The following is a 23797-nucleotide window of genomic DNA, read 5'->3' on the forward strand; positions in this document are numbered from 1 at the left end:
TTGGTGATCTGGGTGGATAGCAACAATTTTGCTTATAGGCCATTCTGACCTTGGTCCATCACTGTCAACCAATACTAGGTCTCCTGGTTTAAGTTGAACTTTATTATAGGGGCTCGAAGCTCCATAGTGGTACTCTCGTAGAGCTGTAAGGTACTCTCGAGTCCACACCTCATTCCACCTTTCAATTACTCTCGAGAGATGTTGGTAACTTTCTACTAAGTCACTCCTGGTTACATGGGAAGGGTCGACGGGGTCTTCTTCTGCCAAAGGTATCAGAGGGCTCAGCAGGCCTCCATGTATTAAATGTGAGGGACTCAGAGGTTCTCTCTGTGAGAAATCATCTCATAGGTAAGTTAATGGGTGATTGTTGACTCGCGCCTCAGTTTCCACGACGAGTGTTTGTAGTTCGGAGTAACTTATTTTCTGTCGATGCAAGGTCTTCGTTAAACATTTCTTGACAGTCCCTACCATACGTTCGTAGAACCCTCCTTGCCAGGGGGCTCTGGGAGCAATAAATTTCCAGTGGCATTGTCGTCTCTGCAGGACAGACTGCACTTCTGGATGATTCCATATCTCTCATAGGCAGGCTTCTCCTGCCACAAAGTTTGAACCATTATCCGATATCATTAGTTTGGGACAAGATCTGCGAGCTGCAAATCTACGAAAAGCTTGGATGAAGGCTTCGGCACTCATGTCAGAAGTCACTTCTAGATGTACGCCTCGTGTGGTAGCACACGTGAAAAGGCAAATATAAGCTTTCACTGGTATCTTATCTGGATTGCCGATGAGAAGCAAGGCTCCTGTGTAATCGACACCAGTGGTCTCAAAGGGACGAAGATGAACTACTCTCTCCTTAGAGAGTGGTGGAGGTCCTGGGTAAGGACACACTCGAGCGTCGTATCCTTTGCAGATCACACAGAACTTAATGATTGATTTGACAGTTTGACGACCTTGAGGAAGCCAATATTTCTGTCTGAGGTCGGTGAGAGTGTCTAACACTCCGCCATGCAAAGTACCATATTGATGGTGATGCAAAACTAGAAGTTTTGTAATAATGTGGTGACGTGGTAGAAGGATCGGATTCTTTGTATCCAAATCAATTTTTGCATGAAGCAAACGTCCTCCACACCTTAATATATTATGAGTGTTGGCATCATACCAGATACCTAGAGACTTGGTTAATTTATCTGGAAGATTTTCATATTCACTTCCATATGTCTCTTGTTGGGCACGTTTGATCCAGTAGAGGATAGGATTGGGAAACTTATGTCTGATTCCTATCTTAGCAAGAAAGTCAAACACATGTGCTGTCACTCTTAATAACTTACTCAAGTTAGAATAATTGTGAGGATTAATAGCTGAGATTCGATGAGGTTCTGGTTCTTTCATGGGAGTAGTGATATAGGTCACTATGACCTGTGGCTTTTGTTTGGGTCACTGACCACTAACAAGCCATGAAGGTCCATTAAACCACATCAAAGACTTGATTAGTTGTTTTAATGTTAACCCTCGTGATAAGTAATCTGCAAGATTGTCCTTAGTGGGGACATATCTGAATTTATATCCAGCAGATAATTCATGAATTTCCCTAACGCGATTACTAACGTAGGGAGTTTTATTGTTGTTATTTCTTACCCATTGTAAGACTGCCTCATTGTCTGACCACATGACGATTTCACCAAAGTGGATATTATTGAGTGTCTTGGTCAGGCAATGAGCCAATCTTACTCCCACCAGCAATGCAGTTAACTCCATTTGAGGTAAAGATCTCTTCTTGATTGGAGCAACTCTTGCTTTAGATGTGAGTAAAATTGATTGTGCACTTTTGACTAAGTAGGCTGCAGTGCCATACGCTTTGCCAGAGGCATCGCAAAAAACGTGCAAATTTGTGGGTAAGTTTTGTCCTGAAGCATTACGAGGAAATTTCAAAACACCTAATTGATTGAAATCCGTTGTGAGTATCTGCCATTTATCTTGCAACTCAATTGGCAACGGATCATCCCATCCCATATGTTTCTGCCAGCATTCCTGCATTAGGAGTTTGCCCCTTATTAATATAGGACTAAGTAAGCCTGAAGGGTCAAATGGTTGACTGACATACGAGAGTAATTTTCTCATGGTAAGGGATGAATTATTGGTTTGTACTGACTTGATATTCATCTCGTCAGTACCTGTGTTCCATTCCACGCCCAGAACTTTTAACTGACTAGGCACCTGATAACCCGGAAATTCTTTCTCGATTATCTGGTTTAATGATTTACTGTTTGAGGCCCATGATTGTAGTGGCATATTGGCTCCTAATAACTCACGGTTAGCCTCATGGTAAATTTCTACCAATTTGGATTTGTCATTTGTAGTTCCCTGGAAATTATCGACATACAAGTTGTCACTGATCTCTGCTTTATAAGGGCTATTTGACTTCCTCAAATGTGTACCTAATGTGGCTTGAAGTAGAAATGGGGAGGAAGTCGCTCCGAATAGCACAGAGGCAAAACGGTAAATTATGACATCACTGTCAGGATCCTGTGGGTCCTTAATCCAGAGAAATTTGGTGTAATTACGATCCTCTTCTTGCAAGCCTACTCTAAGGAAAGCTTTACTGATATCAGCAGTATAAGCGAAAATACCAGTATGGAATCGTAATAGTACATCATGTAGCCTTTGTGTTAGGCTAGGTTCCGTTTGGAGACATTCATTCAAGGACACGCTGTTTGGCTTCACTTTGGCAACACAGTTGAAGACAATACGTATTGGCGTTGTCAATGAATCTTTCACCACAGCGTGATGGGGTAAATAGTGACCTATTTTTCGGTCATCATTATCAACAACTTCGATAAATTTACTATAGAGTTGTTGTTGAATTAATTGATGATACATGTTCAGTTTGTCTATCTGCTTCTTCAGCCGTATTAATTGAGACTGTAATTGAGAGGCTGCCATGAAATGATTAACTGGAAGTTGTGGATGATTCAACTTCCATGGTAGTCTCACCCAGTATTATTTGTCCTTATAGACAACTGTATCCAGATATTGCTGGTAAGTCCACATATCATCGGGGCTTGGTTGTTCCGGGACAATACCTAAAGTGTCTAAATCCCACAGACGATGTACAGGTGGATCAGACTCATTATCTTCAGATATTTCTCTGAAATGTAGGGGGGTGACTGTTCCAAGCCTAGTCACGCCACTATTGTATTGTTAGATTGTTGGTTGGTTGACGCTGGACTTTGTTGGAAAAGCACCGGTCCAGTAAGCAACTTGCCTCCAGCAGATGACAACAAATTCATTCCATGTTGTCTGGTGCATCCCGTTATAAATTTATAATAATGGTCAGCGCCTATAAGTATTCCAACATCAGTGAGGCAGTCAGAATTTATTTTGTAGTCTGCTAGCCTCATGCGGTTTCGTTTAAGATATCTCGCAGTGCGAGCTAGTCCTGTGACCTGCAGGTCTGAAGGAAGTTTATCTACTACTACCACTTGTATTGGACTAGTGAAAGATCCAAGTTTCACTAACACCTTGACTACTTGGTATTCACGAGGTCCACTATTAGTCAAGAACCCAGAAATATTCAGTCTCACACTTTTGGCAGGTTTTAATTTTAACTGCTCGACTAATTGTTGTGTGATGAAGGTTTTCTGTGATCCTTGATCAAAGAGACCTCTAGTGTTAACTCTAGATTTCCTGTCAATTAGTTTGAGTTGAGCTGTAGACAGAGTGGTATTATTGCCTGACTCAGTAGCAAGTACATTTATTTCCTGATGTACCTTGCAATATTGTATTGTGGTAGAATTCATAGAATTCTCCCCAGTTGTCATAGATTGTGTAGAAGTTTTTCTACATAAGGCATAATGATGTACACCTTTGTTGCATCTACTGCATAACCGTAGCTGCACTACACATTTACTGGGATCATGAGAGCCCACGAGAGGTGGGTTTGGGCAAAATGTGACCTATCGCCGCTCTCAGTAATTGACATATTTTCAGTATAAAAAGTCGTAATTTCAAACTGCGAATATGTGCAGAGAGCCAGAATTTGGCTTCAAAATATGGCTCAAGCGTCGAATTTGGGATGTTTGGGGTATTTTGAAAACTGCAGGGGGGGGTTTGGGCAAAATGTGACCTATCGCTGCTCTCAGTAAATGATATATTTTAGGTATAAAATGTCGTAATTTCAAACTGCGAATATGTGCAGGGAGCCAGAATTTGGCTCTAAAATATGGCTCAAGGGTCGAATTTGGGATGTTTTTAATAATTTGAAAACTGCAGGGAGGGTTTCGTCAAAATATGATCCATCGCTGCTTTCAGTAATTGGCATATTTTCGGTATAAAAAGTCGTAATTTCAAACGGCGAATACATGCAGAAAGGCAAAATTTGGCTCCAAAATATGGCTCAAGGGTTGAATTTGAGATGTTTATGATATTTTGAGAACTGCAAGGATGGCTTGGGCAAAATGTGATCCATCGCCGCACTCAGTAATTGGCATATTTTCGGTATAAAATGTCCTAATTTCAAACTGTTAATACGTGCAGAAAGCCCGCATTTGGCTACAAAATATGGCTCAAGCGTCGAATTTGGGATGTTTGGGATATATTGAAAACTGCAGGGAGGGTTTAGGCAAAATGTGATCTATTGCCGCTTTCAGTAATTGTCATGTTTTCCTTATAAAATGTCGTAATTTCAAACAGCGAATACGTGCAGAGAGCCAGAATTTGGCTCCAAAATATAGCTCATGGGTCGAATTTGGGATGTTTGGGATATTTTGCAAACTGCTGGGGGGTTTGGGCAAAATGTGACCCTTCACTGCTTTCAGTAATTGGCTTATTTTCAAGAGACAAATTTGGGATGATTGGGATAAAAAGTCGTAATTTCAAACTGCGAATACGTGCAGAGAGCCATAATTTAGCTCCAAAATAATTCTCATGAGTCGAATTTGGGATGTTTGGGATATTTGGAAACTAAAGGGATGGTTTGGGCAAAATGTGATCCATCGCCGCTCTCAGTAATTGGCATATTTTCAGTATAAAAAGTCGTAATTTCAAACTGCGAATACGTGCAGAGAGCTAGAATTTGGCTCCAAAATATGGTTCAAGCGTTGAATCTGTGATGTTTGGGATATTTTGGAAACTGCAGGGAGGGTTTGGGCAAAATGAGATCCATCGCCGCTTTCAGTAATAGGAAAATTTTCGGTATAAAAAGTCGTAATTTCAAACTGCGAATACGTGCAGAGCCAGAATTTGGCTCCAAAATATGGCTCAAGCGTCGAATTTGGCATGTTTGCTATATTTTGAAAACTGCAAGGGGGGTTTGGGCAAAATGTGACCTTTTGCTGCTCTCAGTAATTGACATATTTTCGGTAAAAAATGTCGTAATTTCAAACTGCGAATATGTGCAGAGAGACAGAATTTGGCTCCAAAATATGGGTCAAGGGTCGAATTTGGGATGCTTGGGATAATTTGAAAACTGCAGAAAGGGTTTGGGCAAAATGTGATCCATCGCTGCTTTCAGTAATTGGCATATTTTCGGTATGAAAAGTTGTAATTTCAAACTGCGAATACATGCAGAAAGCCAAACGTTGGCTCCAAAAAATGGCTCAAGGGTCGAATTGGGGATGTTTGGGGTATTTTGAAAACTGCAGGGATGGCCTGGGCAAAATGTCATCCATCGCCGCACTCAGTAATTGGCATATTTTCGGTATAAAATGAAGTAATTTCAAACTGCGAACACGTGCAGAGACCCCGAATTTGGCTCCAAAATATGGCTCAAGCTTCGAATTTGGGATGTTTAGGATATTTTGAAAACTGCAGGGAGGGTTTGGGAAAAATGTGATCCATCGCCGCTTTCAGTAATTGTCATGTTTTCGGTATAAAAAGTCGTAATTTCATACTGCGAATACGTTCAGAGAGCCAGAATTTAGCTCCAAAATAATTCTTAAGGGTCGAATTTGGGGTGTTTGGGATATTTCAAAAACTGCAGGGAAGGTTTGGGCAAAATGTGATCCATCGCCGCTCTCAGTAATTGCCATATTTTCGGTATAAAAAGTCGTAATTTCAAACTGCGAATACGTTCAGAGAGCCAGAATTTGGCTCCAAATTATGGCTTAAGCGTTGAGTTTGGGATGTTTGGGATATTTTGGAAAGTGCAGGGAGGGTTTGGGCAAAATGTGATCCATTGCCGCTTTCAGTAATTGACATATTTTCGGTATAAAAAGTCGTAATTTCAAACTGCGGACACGTGCAGAGACCCCGAATTTGGCTTCAAAATATGGCTCAAGCGTCGAATTTGGGATGTTTGGGATATTTTGAAAACTGCAGGGGGGGGGGTTTGGCCGAAATGTGACCCATCGCTGCTTTCAGTAATATACATTTTTTCGGTATAAAATGTCGTAATTTCAACCTGCAAATATGTGCAGAGAGCTAGAATTTTGCTCCAAAATAAGGCTCAAGGGTCGAATTTGGGATGCTTGGGATTTTTTGAAAACTGAATGGTGAGTTTGGGCAAAATGTGATCTATCGTCGCTTTCCATATACCGAACTTGGCATATTTTCGATATAAAAAGTCGTTTTTCAAACTGCGAATACGTGCAGAAAGCCAGAATTCGGCTAGAAAATATGGCTAGAGGATCGAATTTGGGACGTTTGGGATATTTTTAAAACTGCAGGGAGGGTTTGGGCATAATGTGATCCATCGCCGCTTTCCGAAATTGGCATGATTTCAGTATAAAAAGTCGTAATTTCAAACTGCGAATACATGCAGAGAGCCAGAATTTGGCTCCAAAATATGGCTCAAGCGGCGAATTTGGGATGTTTGCTATATTTTGAAAACTGCAGGGAGAGTTTGGGCAAAATGTGATCCATCGTTGCTCTCAGTAAATGGCATATTTTCGGTATATAAAGACGTAATTTCAAACTGCGAATTCGTGCAGAGAGCCCGAATTTGGCGTTTAAATATGGCTCAAGCGTCGAGTTTGGGATATTTTGAAAACTGCAGGGGGGGGGGGGTTCTGGCAATATGTGACCTATCGCTGCTCTCAGTTATTGACATATTTTCGGTATAAAATGTCATAATTTCAAACTGCGAATATGTGCAGAGAGCCAGAATTTGGCTCCAAAATATGGCTCAAGGGTCGAATTTGGGATGTTTGGGATAATTTGAAAACTGCAGAGAGGGTTTCGTCAAAATGTGATCCATTGCTGCTTTCAGTAATTGGCATATTTTTGGTATAAAAAGTCGTAATTTCAAACGGCGAATACATGCAGAAAGCCAAAATTTGGCTCCAAAATATGGCTCAAGGGTCGAATTTGTGATGTTTGGGATATTTTGAAAACTGCAGGGAGGGCATGGGCAAAATATAATCCATCGCCGCACTCAGTAATTGGCATATTTTCGGTATAAAATGTCATAATTTCAAACTGCTAATACGTGCAGAGAGCTCAAATTTGGCTCCAAAATATGGCTCTAGCGTCGAATTCGGAATGTTTGGGATATATTTTCAGCCTCTGCATCCCTCTGTTAAGCCTCTGTATCATTCTCTTCAGCCTCTGCATTCCTCTCTTAAGCCTCTGCATCATTCTCTTGATCATCTTCATCCCTCTCTTAAGCCTAGGCATCACTCTCTTGAGCCCCTGCATCACTCTCTTGAGCCGTTGCATCCCTCTCTGAAGCCTCAACATCATTCTCTTGTGCCTCTGCATCACTCTCTTGAACCTGTGCATCACTCTCTTAAGCCTCTGCATCTCTCTCTTCAGCCTCTGCATCCCTTGTTTGAGCCTCTGCATCACTCTCTTGAGCCTCTACATCCCTCTCTTGAGCCTCTGCATCCCTCTCTTAAGCCTCTACATCCCACTCTTGAGCCTCTGCATCTCTCTCTTATGCCTCTGGAACACTTTCTTCAGCCTCTGCATCACTCTCTTAAGCCTCTGCATCCCTCTCTTGAGCCTCTGCATCCCTCTCTTAAGCCTCTGCAACACTCTCTTCAGCCTCTGCATCACTCTCTTCAGCCTTTGCATCACACTCTTGAGCCTCTGCATCCCTCTCTTAAGCCTCTGCATCCCTCTCTTAATCCCCTTTTCCTTTATGTGATATAAACAAAATATCATCGAATTAGGCAATATTTTGCTGTTTTTCCACGTTTTTGTGAATTTTCAGTTTATTGTTATTAATTCATTAAATATACGATATCACTCTCTTAAGCCTCTGCATCTCTCTCTTCAGCCTCTGCATCCCTTGCTTGAGCCTCTGCATCACTCTCTTGAGCCTCTACATCCCTATCTAGAGCCTCTGCATCCCTCTCTTAACCCTCTGCATCACTCTCTTGAGCCTTTGCATCACTCTCTTGAGCCTCTGCATCCCTCTCTTAAGCCTCTACATCCCACTCTTGAGCCTCTGCATCCTCTCTCTTATGCCTCTGGAACACTTTCTTCAGCCTCTGCATCACTCTCTTAAGCCTCTGCATCCCTCTCTTGAGCCTCTGCATCCCTCTCTTAAGCCTCTGCAACACTCTCTTCAGCCTTTGCATCACTCTCTTCAGCCTTTGCATCACACTCTTGAGCCTCTGCATCCCTCTCTTAAGCCTCTGCATCCCTCTCTTAAGCCTCTGCAACACTCGTTTCAGCCTCTGCATCACTCCCTTAAGCCTCTGCATCCCTCTCTTGAGCCTCTGCATCCCTCTCTTAATCCCCTTTTCCTTTATGTGATATAAACAAAATATCATCGAATTAGGCAATATTTTGCTGTTTTTCCACGTTTTTGTGAATTTTCAGTTTATTGTTATTAATTCATTATATATACGATTAAAATGATGCAAACACATAATTGATTAGAAATTAACCTCAAACACTTCATTTTCAATCAACTATTTGTTTCTCGTTAAAATACTAAGTAAGATATTGAAAAGGGGAGAAGTTCTGTTTTTATTGCATATATCGACGTTTCAGCTGGATTAGAGCGGTTTTACGTGTACATCTTCCATCGGTAATATAAACGGAAAATCAGGAACATTTTAGTTAATTCTAATGAAAACACATTGATTTTTATCATTTGTATTGGAAACAACATTGTCATATGTCTTTTCTTGGATCTAAATAACACGAAACCTCGCTCTATTATTTAAAGTTAAAATCCTCATATATGGTAATATACAGACTTTTTTCACGTTATTCATGTAGTGTGATTTTGCGTATATATATTCGTTTTTACCAATATTTCGATACTACTTCATGTTTTCTCACGACATGTGATTTGGCCTTCAAATCTCATAATTTCGCAAATTTTACATTTTTAAGCAAGTTTTCTTGCATTTTGTTTTGTACTAAAAATCATCGAATTTAGCAATATTTTGACCTTTATCATCCCCTTTTCCTTTATGTGATTTAAACAAAATATTACCGAATTAGGCAATATTTTGCCGTTTTTCCACATTTTTGTGAATTTTCAGTTTATTGTTATTAATTCATTAAATATACGATAAAAATTAAGCAAACACATGATTTATCAGAAAATAACATTAAATACTTCATTTTCAATCATCTATTTGTTTCTCGTTAAAATACTGAGTAAGATATGGAAAAGGGGAGAAGTTCTGTTTTTATTGCATATATCGACGTTTCAGCCGGATTAGAACGGTTTTACGTGTACATCTTCCATCGGTAATATAAACCGAAAATCAAGAACATTTTAGTTAATTTTAATGAAAACACATTGATTTTTATCATTTGTATTAGAAGCAACATCTTTATACGTCTTTTCTTGGGTCTAAAAAATACGAAACGTCGCTTTCTGATTCGAAGTTAAAATCCACGATTTGGGTATAATAATAAATTTTTTAAGGTTTTCATGTAGTTTGATATTACGTAAATATATTCATTTTTACCAATATTTCGAGACTATTTCATGTAGTATCACGATATGTGATTTGGCCTTCATATCTCAGATTTTCGCATAATATTGCATTTTTAAGCAAGTTTTCTTGCATTTTGTTTTGTACTAAAAATCATCGAATTCAGCAATGTTTTGACGTTTATCATCCCCTTTTCCTTTATGTGATATAAACAAAATATCATCGAATTAGGCAATATTTTGCTGTTTTTCCACGTTTTTGTGATTTTTCAGTTTATTGTTATTAATTCATTATATATACGATAAAAATGATGCAAACACATAATTAATTAGAAATTAACCTTAAGCACTTCATTTTCAATCAACTATTTGTTTCTCGTTAAAATACTGAGTAAGTTTTTGAAAAGGGAAAAAGTTCTGTTTTTATTGCATATATCGACGTTTCAGCTGGATTAGAGTAGTTTTACGTGTACATTTTCCATCGGTAATATAAACGGAAAATCAGGAACATTTTAGTTAATTCTAATGAAAACACATTGATTTTTATCATTTGTATTGGAAACAACATTTTCATATGTCTTTTCTTGGATCTAAATAACACGAAACCTCGCTCTATGATTTGAAGTTAAAATCCTCAAATATGGTAATATAGTTACTTTTTTCACGTTATTCATGTAGTGTGATTTTACGTATATATATTCGTTTTTACCAATATTTCGATACTACTTCATATTTTCTCACGACATGTGATTTGGCCTTCAAATCTCAGAATTTCGCAAATTTTGCATTTTTAAGCAAGTTTTTTTGCATTTTGTTTTGTACTAAAAATCATAGAATTTAGCAATATTTTGACCTTTATCATCCCCTTTTCCTTTATGGGATTTACACAAAATATCGTCGAATTAGGCAATATTTTGCCGTTTTTCCACGTTTTTGTGAATTTTCAGTTTATTGTTATTAATTCATTAATATACGATAAAAATGATGCAAACACATAATTGATTAGAAATTAACCTTAAACACTTCATTTTCAATCAACTATTTGTTTCTCGTTAAAATACTGAGTAAGATATTGAAAAGGGGAGAAGTTCTGTTTTTATTGCATATATCGACGTTTCAGCTGGATTAGAGCGGTTTTACGTGTACATCTTCCATCGGAAATATAAACGGAAAATCAGGAACATTTTAGTTAATTCTAATGAAAACACATTGATTTTTATCATTTGTATTGGAAACAACATTGTCATATGTCTTTTCTGGGATCTAAATAACACGAAACGTCGCTCTATGATTTGAAGTTAATATCCTCAAATATGGTAACATAGTGACTTTTTCACGTTATTCATGTAGTGTGATTTTACGTATATATATTCGTTTTTACCAATATTTCGATGCTACTTCATGTTTTCTCACGATATGTGATTTGGCCTTCAAATCTCAGAATTTCGCAAATTTTGCATTTTTAAGCAAGTTTTCTTGCATTTTGTTTTGTACTAAAAAACATCGAATTTAGCAATATTTTGACCTATATCATCCCCTTTTCCTTTATGTGATTTAAACAAAATATCATCGAATTAGGCAATATTTTGCCGTTTTTCCACGTTTTTGAGAATTTTCAGTCTATTGTTATTAATTCATTTTAATATATGATAAAAATTATGCAAACACATAATTGATCAGAAAATATCCTTAAATACTTCATTTTCAATCATCTATTTGTTTCTCGTTAAAATACTGAGTAAGATACTGAAAAGGGGAGAAGTTCTGTTTTTATTGCATATATCGACGTTTCAGACAGATTAGAACGGTTTTACGTGTACATCATCCATCGGTAATATAAACCGAAAATAAGGAACATTTTAGTTAATTTTAATGACAACACATTGATTTTTATCATTTGTATTGGAAGCAACATCTTTATACGTCTTTTCTAGGGTCTAAAAAATACGAAACGTCGCTTTATGATTCGAAGTTAAAATCCACTAATTGGGTATAATAATGACTTTTTTCACGTTTTTCATGTAGTTTGATATTACGTAAATATATTCATTTTTACCAATATTTCGAGACTATTTCATGTAGTATCACGATATGTGATTTGGCCTTCAAATCTCAGATTTTCGCAAAACGTGAAAAAAACGTGAAAAAAGTCATTATTATACCAAATTTGAGGATTTTAACTTCGAATCATAAAGCGACGTTTCGTATTTTTTAGAGCCCTAGAAAGGACGTATAAATATTTTGCTTCCAATACAAATGATAAAAAACAGTGTGTTTTCATTAAAATTAACTTTAAATGTTCCTAATTTTCGGTTTATATTACCGATGGAAGATGTACACGTAAAACCGCTCTAATCCGGCTGAAACGTCGATATATGCAATAAAAACAGAACTTCTCCCCTTTCCAATATCTTACTCAGTATTTTAACGAGAACAAATAGTTGATTGAAAACGAAGTGTTTAAGGTTAATTTCTAATCAATTATGTGTTTGCATTATTTTTATCGTATATTTAATGTATTAATAGCAATAAACTGAAAATTCACAAAAACGTGGAAAAACAGCAAAATATTCGCTAATTCGATGATATTTTGTTATATCACATAAAGGAAAAGGGGATGAAAAACGTCAAAATATTGCTGAATTCGATGATTTTTAGTACGAAATCAAAATGCAAGAAAACTTGCTTAAAATGCAATATTATGCGAAAATCTGAGATTTGAAGGCCAAATCACATATCGTGATACTACATGAAATAGTATCGAAATATTGGTAAAAATGAATATATTTACGTAATATCAAACTACATTAAAACCGTGAAAAAAGTAATTATTTTACCAAATTTGAGGATTTCAACTTCGAATCATAAAGCGAATAAACTGAAAATTCACAAAAACCTGGAAAAACGGCCTAATTCGATGATATTTTGTTTAAATCACATAAAGGAAAAGGGGATGATAAGGTCAAAATATTGCTAAATTCGATGATTTTTAGTAGAAAACAAAACGCAAGAAAACTTGCTTAAAAATGCAAAATATGCGAAATTCTGAGATTTGAAGGTCAAATCACATATCGTGAGAAAACATGAAGTAGTATCGAAATATTGGTAAAAACGAATATATATACGTAAAATCACACTACATGAATAATGTGAAAAAAGTCACTGTACTACCATATTTGAGGATTTTAAGTTCAAATCATAGAGCGAGGTTTCGTATTATTTATATCCAAGAAAAGACATATGACAATGTTGTTTCAAATACAAATGATAAAAATCAATGTGTTTTCATTAGAATTAACTAAAATGTTCTTGATTTTCCGTTTATATTACCGATGGAAGATGTACACGTAAAACCGCTCTAATCCGGCTGAAACGTCGATATATGCATTAAAAACAGAACTTCTCCCCTTTCCAATATCTTACTCAGTATTTTAACGAGAAACAAATAGTTGATTGAAAATGAAGAGTTTAAGGTTAATTTCTAATCAATTATGTGTTTGCATCATTTTTATCGTATATTAATGAATTAATAGCAATAAACTGAAAAATCACAAATACGTGGAAAAACAGCAAAATATTGCCTAATTCGATGATATTTTGTTTATATCACATAAAGAAAAAGGGGATGATAAACGTCAAAATATTGCTGAATTCGATGATTTTTAGTACGAAACAAAATGCAAGAATACTTGCTTAAAATGCAATATTATGCGAAAATCTGAGATTTGAAGGCCAAATCACATACTGTGATACTACATAAAATAGTATCGAAATAATGGTAAAAATGAATATATTTACGTAATATCAAACTACATGAAAAACGTGAAAAAGTCATTATTATGCCAAATTTGAGGATTTTAACTTCGAATCATATGCGACGTTTCGTATTTTTTAGACCCTAGAAAAGACGTATAAAGGTGTTGCTTTCAATACAAATGATAAAAATCAAAGTGTTTTCATTAAAATTAACTAAAATGTTCCTGATTTTCGGTTTATATTACCGATGGAAGATGTACACGTAAAACCATTCTAATCCGGCTGAAACGTCGATATATGCAATAAAAACAGAACTTCTCCCCTTTTCAATATCTTACTCAGTATTTTAACGAGAAACAAATAGATGATTGAAAATGAAGTATTTAAGGTTATTTTCTGATCAATTATGTGTTTGCATAATTTTTATCGTATATTTAATGAATTAATTTAAATAAACTGAAAATTCACAAAAACGTGGAAAAACGGCAAAATATTGCCTAATTCGATGATATTTTGTTTAAATTACATAAAGGAAAAGGGGGATGATAAAGGTCAAAATATTGCTAAATTCGATGATTTTTAGTACAAAACAAAATGCAAGAATATTGCGTATTCTGAATTCTGAAAATCAAAAACATTTCAGTTAATTCTAATTAAAACACATTGATTTTTATCATTTGTATTGGAAACAACATTGTCATATGTCTTTTCTTGGATCTAAATAATACGAAACCTCGCTTTATGATTCGAAGTTAAAACCCACAAATTGGGTTTAAAGTGACTTTCTCACGTTTTTCATGTAGTTTGATATTACGTAAATATATTCATTTTTACCAATATTTCGATACTATTTCATGGAGTATCACAATATGTGATTTGGACATCAAATCTCAGAATTCCGCATAATATTGCATTTTAAGCAAGTTTTCTTGCATTTTGTTTCGTACTAAAAATCATCGAATTCACCAATATTTTGACGTTTATCATCCCCTTTTCCTTTATGTGATATAAACAAAATATAATCGAATTAGGCAATATTTTGGCGATTTTCCACGTTTTTGTGAATTTTCAGTTTATTGTTATTAATTATACGATAAAAATTATGCAAACACATAATTGATCAGAAAATAACGTTAAATACTTCATTTTCAATCATCTATTTGTTTCTCGTTAAAATACTGAGTAAGATATTGAAAAGGGGAGAAGTTCTGTTTTTATTGCATATATCGACGTTTCAGCCGGATTAGAACGGTTTTACGTGTACATCTTCCATCGGTAATCTAAACCGAAAATCAGGAACATTTTAGTTAATTTTAATAAAAACACATTGATTTTTATCATTTGTATTGGAAGCAACATCTTTATACGTCTTTTCTAGGGTCTAAAAAATACGAAACGTCGCTTTATGATTCGAAGTTAAAATCCTCAAATTTGGTATAATAATGACTTTTTTACGTTTTTCATGTAGTTTGATATTACGTAAATATATGCATTTTTACCAATATTTCGATACTATTTCATGCAGTATCATCACTCCTCTACATCACTGCATCACTTTCTTAAGCCTCTGCATAGGCTTAAGATGGTGATAGAGAGGCTCAAGAGAGTGATGCAGAGGCTCAAGAGAGTGATGTAGACGATCAAGAGAGTGATGCAGAGGCTCAAGAGAGTGATGCAGAGGATCAAGAGAGGGAAGCAGAGGCTTAAGAGAGTGATGCAGAGGCTGAAGAGTGTGATGCAGAGGCTTAAGAGAGTGATGCAGAGGCTTAAGAGAGGGATGCAGAGGCTTAAGAGAGGGATGCAGAGGCTCAAGAGAGTGATTCAGAGGCTTACGAGAGTGACGCAGAGAATCAAGAGAGTGATGCAGAGGCTCGAGAGATTGATGCAGAGGCTTAAGAGAGTAAGGCAGAGGCTTAGGAGAGGGATGCAGAGCCTCAAGAGAGTAATGCAGAGGCTTAAGAGGGTGATGCAGATGCTCAAGCGAGTTATGCAGGGGCTTGACAGAGGGATGCAGGGGCTCAAGAGAGTGATGCAGAGGCTCAGGAGAGTGATTCAGAGGCTTAAGAGAGTGATGCAGAGGCTCAAGAGAGGGATGCAGAGGCTCAGGAGAGTGATTCAGAGGCTTAAGAGAGTGATGCAGAGGCTCAAGAGAGGGATGCAGAGGCTAAAGAGAGTGATGCAGAGGCTTAATAGAGGTATGCAGAGGCTCAAGATAGTGATGCAGAGGCTTAAGAAAGCGATGCAGAGGCTCAACAGAATGATGCAGAGCTCAAGAGAGTGCTGCAAAAGGCTCAAGAGTGGGATGCTGAGGCTCCAGAGAGGGATGCAGAGGCTGAAGAGAGTGATGCAGAGGCTCAAGAGAAAAATGCAGAGGCTCAAGAGAGTGATGCAGAGGCTCAAAAGAGTGATGAAGAGGCACAAGAGAATGATGTAGAGGCTTAAGAGAGGGATGCAGAGGCTCAAGAGCATGATGCAGAGGCTCAAGAGAGTGATGCAGAGAATCAAGAGAGGGATGCAGAGGCTTAAGAGAGTGATGCAGAGGCTCAAGAGAGTGATGCAGAGGCTCATGAGAGTGAAAGAGAGGCTCAAGAGAGTGATGCAGAGGCTCAAGATAGTGATGCAGACGATCAAGAGAGTGATGCAGAGGCTCAAGAGAGTGATGCAGAGGATCAGGAGAGGGAAGCAGAGGCTTAAGAGTGTGATGCAGAGGCTAAAGAGAGTGATAAAGAGGCTCTAGAGAGTGATGCAGAGGCTTAAGAGAGTGATGCAGAGGCTTAAGAGAGGGATGCAGAGGCTTAGGAGAGGGATGTAGAGGCTCAAGAGAGTGATTCAGAGGCTTACGAGAGCGATGCAGAGAATCAAGAGAGTGATGCAGGGGCTCAAGAGAGTGATGCAGAGGCTCAAGAGAGTGATTCAGAGGCTTAAGAGAGTGATGCAGAGGCTCAAGAGAGGGATGCAGAGGCTAAAGAGAGTGATGCAGAGGCTTAATAGAGGTATGCAGAGGCTCAAGATAGTGATGCAGAGGCTTAAGAAAGCGATGCAGAGGCTCAACAGAATGATGCAGAGCTCAAGCGAGTGCTGCAAAAGGCTAAAGAGAGGGATGCTGAGGCTCCAGAGAGGGATGCAGAGGCTCAAGAGAGTGATGCAGAGGCTCAAGAGAAAAATGCAGAGGCTTAAGAGAGTGATGCAGAGGCTCAAAAGAGTGATGAAGAGGCACAAGAGAATGATGTAGAGGCTTAAGAGAGGGATGCAGAGGCTCAAGAGCATGATGCAGAGGCTCAAGAGAGTGATGCAGAGAATCAAGAGAGGGATGCAGAGGCTTAAGAGAGTAATGCAGAGGCTCAAGAGAGTGATGCAGAGGCTCAAGAGAGTGAAAGAGAGGCTCAAGAGAGTGATGCAGAGGCTCAAGATAGTGATGCAGACGATCAAGAGAGTGATGCAGAGGCTCAAGAGAGTGATGCAGAGGATCAGGAGAGGGAAGCAGAGGCTTAAGAGTGTGATGCAGAGGCTAAAGAGAGTGATAAAGAGGCTCTAGAGAGTGATGCAGAGGCTTAAGAGAGTGATGCAGAGGCTTAAGAGAGGGATGCAGAGGCTTAAGAGAGGGATGTAGAGGCTCAAGAGAGTGATTCAGAAGCTTACGAGAGCGATGCAGAGAATCAAGAGAGTGATGCAGAGGCTCGAGAGAGTTATGCAGAGGCCTCAAGAGAGAGATTCAGAGGCTTAAGAGAATGATGCAGATGCTGAAGAGAGTGTTGCAGAGGCTCAAGAGAGGGATGAAGAGGCTAAAGAGAGTAATGCAGAGGCTTAAGAGAGTGATGCAGAGGCTTAAGAGAGAGATGCAGAGGCTTAAGAGGGTGATGTAGAGGCTCAAGAGAGTGATGCAGAGGCTTGTAAGAGGGATGCAGGGGCTCAAGAGAGTGATGCAGAGGCTCAAGAGAGTGATTCCGAGGCTTACGAGAGTGATGCAAAGGCTTAAGAGAGTGATGCAGAGGCTTAAGAGAGAGATTCAGAGGCTTAAGAGAATGATGCAGATGCTGAAGAGAGTGTTGCAGAGGCTCAAGAGAGGGATGAAGAGGCGAAAGAGAGTAATGCAGAGGCTCAAGAGAGGGATGCAGAGGCTCAAGAGAGTGATGCAGAGGCTTAAGAGAGTGAGGCACAGGCTTAGGAGAGAGATGCAGAGGCTCAAGAGAGGAATGCAGAGGCTAAGAAGGTGATGCAGAGGCTCAAGAGAGTGATGCAGAGGCTTGAAAGAGGGATGCTGAGGCTCAAGAGAGTGATGCAGAGGCTAAAGAGTGTGATTCAGAGGCTTAAGAGAGTGATGCAGAGGCTGAAGAGAGTGATGCAGAGGCATAAGAGAGGGATGCAGAGGCTCAAGAGAGGGATGCAGAAGCTTGAAAGAGGGATGAAGGGGCTCAAGAGAGTGATGCAGAGGCTCAAGAGAGGGATGTAGAGGCTGAAGAGAGAGATGCAGAGGCTAAAGAGAGTGATGCAGAGGTTCAAGAGAGTGATGCAGAGGCACAAGAGAATGATGTAGAGGCTTAAGAGAGGGATGCAGAGGCTTGAAAGAGGGATACAGGGGCTCAAGAGAGTGATGCAGAGGCTCAAGAGAGTGATGCAGAGGCTCAAGAGAGGGATGCAGAGGCTGAAGAGAGAGATGTAGAGGCTTAAGAGAGTGATGCAGAAGTTCAAGAGAGTGATGCAGAGGCACAAGAGAATGATGTAAAGGCTTAAGAGAGGGATACAGAGGCTCAAGAGAGTAATGCAGAGGCTTAAGAGGGTGATGTAGAGGCTCAAGAGAGTGATGCAGAGGCTTGTAAGAGGGATGCAGGGGCTCAAGAGTGTGATGCAGAGGCTCAAGAGAGTGATTCAGAGACTTACGAGAGTGATGCAGAGGCTTAAGAGAGTGATGCAGAGGCTTAAGAGAGTGATGCAGAGACTTAAGAGAGGGATGCAGAGGCTCAAGCGAGGGATGCAGAGGCTCAAGAGAGGGATGCAGGGGCTCAAGAGAGGGATGCAGAGGCTCAAGTGAGGGATGCAGAGGCACAAGAGAGGGATGCAGTGGCTCTTGAGAGTGACGCAGAGGCTCAAGAGAGGGATGCAGAGGCTTAAGAGAGTGATGCAAAGACTCAGGAGAGGGATGCAGAGGCTCATGAGAGGGATGCAGGAGTTCAAGAGAGAGATACAAAGGCTCATGAAAGGGATGCAGAGGCTTAAGAAAGTGATGCAGAGGCACAAAAAAGGGATGCAGAGGCTTAAGAGAGTGATGCAGAGGCTGAAGAGAGTGTTGCAGAGGCTTAAGAGAGGGATGCAGAGGCTCAAGAGAGTGATGCAAAGGCTCAAGAGAGTGATGCAGAGGCTGAAGAGAGTGTTGCAGAGGCTTAAGAGAGGGATGCAGAGGCTCAAGAGAGGGATGCAGAGGCTCAAGAGAGTGATGCAAAGGCTCAAGAGAGGGATGCAGAGGCTCAAGAGATTGATGCAAAGGCTCAAGAGGGTGATGCAGAGGCTTAATAGAGGAATGCAGAGGCTTAAGAGAGGGATGTAGAGGCTCAAGAGAGTGATGCAGAGGCTCAAGAGAGGGATACAGAGGCTCAAGAGAGAGATGCAGAGGCTTAGGAGAGTGATGCAGAGGTTCAAGAGAGTGATGCAGAGGCACAAGAGAATGATGTAGAGCCTTAAGAGAGGGATGCAAAGGCTCAAGAGAATGATGCAGGGGCTGAAGAGAGTGATGCAGAGGCTTAAGAGAGGGACGCAGAGGATCAAGAGAGTGATTCAGAGGCTTAAGAGAGGATTGCAGAGGCTGAAGAGAATGATGCAGAGGCTTAAGAGAGGGATGCAGAGACTCAAGAGAATGATGCAGGGGCTCAAGAGAATGATGCAGAGGCTTAAGAGAGGGATGCAGAGGATCAAGAAAGAGATGCAGAGGCTTAAGAGAGGAATGCAGAGGCTGAAGAGAATGATGCAACGGCTTAATAGAGGGATGCAGAGGCTGAATAGAGTGTTGCAGAGGCTCAAGAGAATGATGCAGAGGCTTAAGAGAGGGATGCAGAGGCTCAAGAGAGTGATGGAGAGGCTCAAGAGAGTGATGCAGAGCCTCAACAGAGTGATTCAGAAGCTTACGAGAGAGATGCAGAGGCTTAAGAGAGTGATGCAGAGGCTTAAGAGAGGGATGCAGAGGCTCAAGAGAGGGATGCAGAGGCTCAAGAGAGGGATGCAGGGGCTCAAGAGAGGGATGCAGAGGCTCAAGTGAGGGATGCAGAGGCTTACGATAGTGATGCAGAGGCTTAAGAGAGTGGTGCAGAGGCTCAAGAGAGGGATGCAGAGGCTCAAGAGAGGGATGCAGAGGCTAAAGTGAGGGATGCAGAGGCACAAGAGAAAGATGCAGAGGCACTTGAGAGTGATGCAGAGGCTCAGGAGAGTGATGCAGAGGCTCAAGAGAATGATGCAGAGGCAATTGAGTGTGATGCAGAGGCTCAAGAGAGTGATGCAGAGGATCGAGAGAGTGATGTAGAGGCTGAAGAGAGAGAGATGAAGAGGCTAAAGAGAGTGATGCAGAGGTTCAAGAGAGTGATGCAGGGGCTCAAGAGAATGATGTAGAGGCTTAAGAGAAGGATGTAGAGGCTCAGGAGAATAATGCAGAGGCTCAAGAGACTGATGCAGATGATCAATAGAGGGATGCAGAGGTTTAAGAGAGTGATGCAGAGGCTCAAGAGAGTGATGCAGAGGCTTAATAGAGGGATGCAAAGGCTCAAGAAAGTGATGCAGAGGCTTAAGAGAGGGATGGAGAGGCTCAAGAGAATGATGCAGGGGCTCAAGAGAGTGCTGCAAAAGGCTCAAGAGAGGGATGCTGAGGCTCCAGAGAGGGATGCAGAGGCTCAAGAGAGAAAGGCAGAGGCTTAAGAGAGTGATGCAAAGGCTCAAGAGAGTGATGCAGAGGCTCAAGAGATTGATGTAGAGGCTTAAGAGAGGGATGCAGAGCCTTAAGAAAGTGATGCAGAGGCTCAAGAGAGTGATGCAGAGGCTCAAGAGAGTGATGCAGAGGCTCTAGAAAGTGATGCAGAGGCTTAAGAGCGTGATGCAGGGGCTTAAGAGAAGGATGCAGAGGCTCAAGTAAGGGATACAGAGGCACATGAGAGGGATGCAGAGGCCTAAGAGAGTGATGGAAAGGCTCAAGAGAGGGATGCAGAGGCTCATGAGAGGGATGCAGGAGTTCTAGAGAGGGATGCAGAGGCTCAAGAGAGTGATTCAGAGGCTTACGAGAGCCTCTGCATCCCTCTCTTGAGCCTCTGCATCATTCTCCTAGGCCTCTGCATCACTCTCTTGAGCCTCTGCATCACTCTCTTGAGCCTCAGCATCATTCTCCTAGGCCTCTGCATCACTCTCTTGAGCCTCTGCATCACTCTCTTGAGCCTCTACATCCCTCTCTTGAGCCTCTTCATCAATCTCGTAAGCCTCTGCATCACTCTCTTAAGCCTCTGCATAACTCTCTTGAGTCTCTGCATCACTCTCTTGAGCCTCTGCATCCCTCTCCTGGGCCTCTGCAACACTCTCTTCAGCCTTTGCATCACTCTCTTAAGCCTCTGAATCCCTCTCTTGATCCTCTGCATCACTCTCATGAGCCTCTGCATCACTCTCTTGATCCTCTGCATCACTCTCTTGAGCCTCTGCATCACTCTGTTGAGCCTCTGCATCACTCTGTTGAGCCTCTGCATCCCTCTCTTGAGTCTCTGCATCACTCTCTTGAGCTTCTGCATCGCTTTCGTAAGCCTCTGCATCCCTCTCTTCGTCTTCTGCATCACTCTCTTGAGCCTCTGAATAATTCTCTTGAACCTCTGCATCCCTCTCTTAAGCCTGTACATCATTCTCTTCAGCCTCTGCATCACTCTCTTTAGCCTCTGCATCACTCTCTTAAGCCTCTGCATCACTCTTGAGCCTCTGCATCATTCTCTTGAGCCTCTGCATCACTCTCTTATGCCTCTGCATCTCTCTCTTGAGCCTCTGCATCACTCTCTTGAGCCTCTGTATCCATTTCTTAAGCCTCAGCATCCAACCTGTCCTCTTAAAAAGAACGTCAACAGTTGACGTTTGACTCTACGGCTGATTTTGGACGTTATTTTGTCTTAAACTACGTCTATTTTCGCTTCCATGGACTATCTCTTGTTATACAATGAAATACCACACTCTTATTATTCTATAACTCACTGACTATGCTCTGATATATGTTCTTCAAGTAAAAATACATATATTTTTGCCTTAATTAGGCCATAATCCAGAAAATTCCAGCCTATCGATCTTTATATTTAGGAAAACATCTAATAAATTTGGAAATGAATTTTTCGTTCGCCGACAGTTTCCTGTTACTATTTAGTCGTTTATGCTTTAATATCGCTGGTCATTGTGACTTTCCCAGGATTTATATATGTTTTGTAGTAGCATTTAGTCACACTACAGTAATTTAACTAATGGGAAACCTTTATAGTCGTCGTAAATTAGTAATAATCATTTATTAAATAATAAATTAGCAAACATGTACAACTTCTTATGTTACGACTTTTCGGGTAGGCCGTTCTGTTTGTTTACAACCCCAATGTTTCAAAAAACACAATACTTTTAATATATAAGTGACTAAGTATGCTCTAATACATGGTCCTCAATGAAAATTATGTTTTTTTTGTTAATTTGTCCATAATGAATTAGATTCGTTACTGTTGATCTTTATATTAAGAAAAACATCTAAGAAATTTGGTATTGAATTTTCGTTCAAATAAAGTTTCCAGTTACTATTTCCTAGTTATCCTTAAATGTAGGTGGTCATTATTTTACTGTTATGTATATAGAAATTTAGCATTATGCATTTATAATACAGAACAATTTGGTCGTTCCACTGCCTCATAATTATATAAAATACATTGTGACAAATACTTGATAATTAAAATCAGAGATTTTTGACAACTATAAAAAAATCCTGTTGAAATCATGCCGTTTTGAGTTGTCATACGCTTCTTAGTAAATAATATTGTGTAATGTTTGGCACAATTTATCACTGTATTTACAAACTGTTTAGGTATTAATGTATTGATTTTTTTAATGTGTATTATGTTACTTAATCCTAAACTTCTTTTGCAACGTTTATATCAGACATAAATAATTGTTGCGAAACGGCGTATGAAAAAATAAATTTCCCCAAATGAAATTAGTGTATCGGCGATCGAGCGGCCATATTTAAAAGTGTATACTCTTGTCACTGTTCTGACATTAGTTTTCGATGTACGTATTTCATTTTTGTACCAATGTGTTCGCAATAGAATGTTCTAGAAGAACATAAGTATAAAACGTCACATAAGGATGTGTTCGACCGGCAACATATATAAAAACTACGTCGATTATACTTGTCGTGTCAATAATACCCTAATTTAATAATTACCCAATAATAATAATTTGTTGCCCTATGACTAAGTATGTCACAGGGCAACAAAAAGGTCCCCAGCTTCTGGGTACGGGATCTTTGCCCGAAACGCTATGCGTGCTAGTGGCTTTACAATGATAATAATAATTTATTTAGGAAAAATATATACATAGATGTAGAGTTACAGTACAAACATTCTGTTTGATTTATAGATAGAGTTAGTACATACAATACCTAAAGCCACTAGTACGCATAGCGTTTCGGGCAAGATTGTAAAATCATCATTATTCCTATTTTCTCTCTTAACCCCCAGTGTACCTTCTCGTATAAAAATAAATAAATAACCATGTTTTTTTATGCGGCTGTGCTGAAAGCCTGACGTAAAATAAATCATTGTGTCGGAGAACAGGAAGCTACAAATTAGGCTTATATTGAGGTTCCCCCCTCCCCCCTTTCCCCCCAATTACGGGTCTGTCTAATTACCACAAGCTACCACAAGCTACACAAGCTTCACAAAGCTTCCTGGCAATACGTTAGCAATGAATAAATATGATATGTTAGGCTGACCTAACCTAACCTAACCTAATCAAACCTAACCAAATCTAACCTAACCTAACCTAACCGACGCTTGGATCGTCGACTTTATTTGGTGTCACCAGTTCTTTATTTTCGTCTAATTTCTTTATAAAAAGATACTTTTTCATATTAAAATTATGTTTTTTCGTGTTGTACATTCAGTACCAACATTATAATGAGTAAATATATCTTATTTATTCATTACTAACGTATTGCCAGGAAGC

The 23797-nt window shown here is 39.6% G+C and overlaps 1 protein-coding gene across 1 annotated transcript in view; it reads left to right on the plus strand.

Moving 5' to 3' along the window:
- Positions 1–23797, plus strand: part of LOC138353262 (uncharacterized) — a 472768-nt gene that overhangs the window by 447177 nt on the left and 1794 nt on the right. The gene's annotated exons all lie outside the window — the stretch shown is intronic.

The sequence above is a fragment of the Procambarus clarkii genome, chromosome 56 (genome assembly GCF_040958095.1).
Source record: "Procambarus clarkii isolate CNS0578487 chromosome 56, FALCON_Pclarkii_2.0, whole genome shotgun sequence".
Taxonomy (NCBI): domain Eukaryota; kingdom Metazoa; phylum Arthropoda; class Malacostraca; order Decapoda; family Cambaridae; genus Procambarus; species Procambarus clarkii.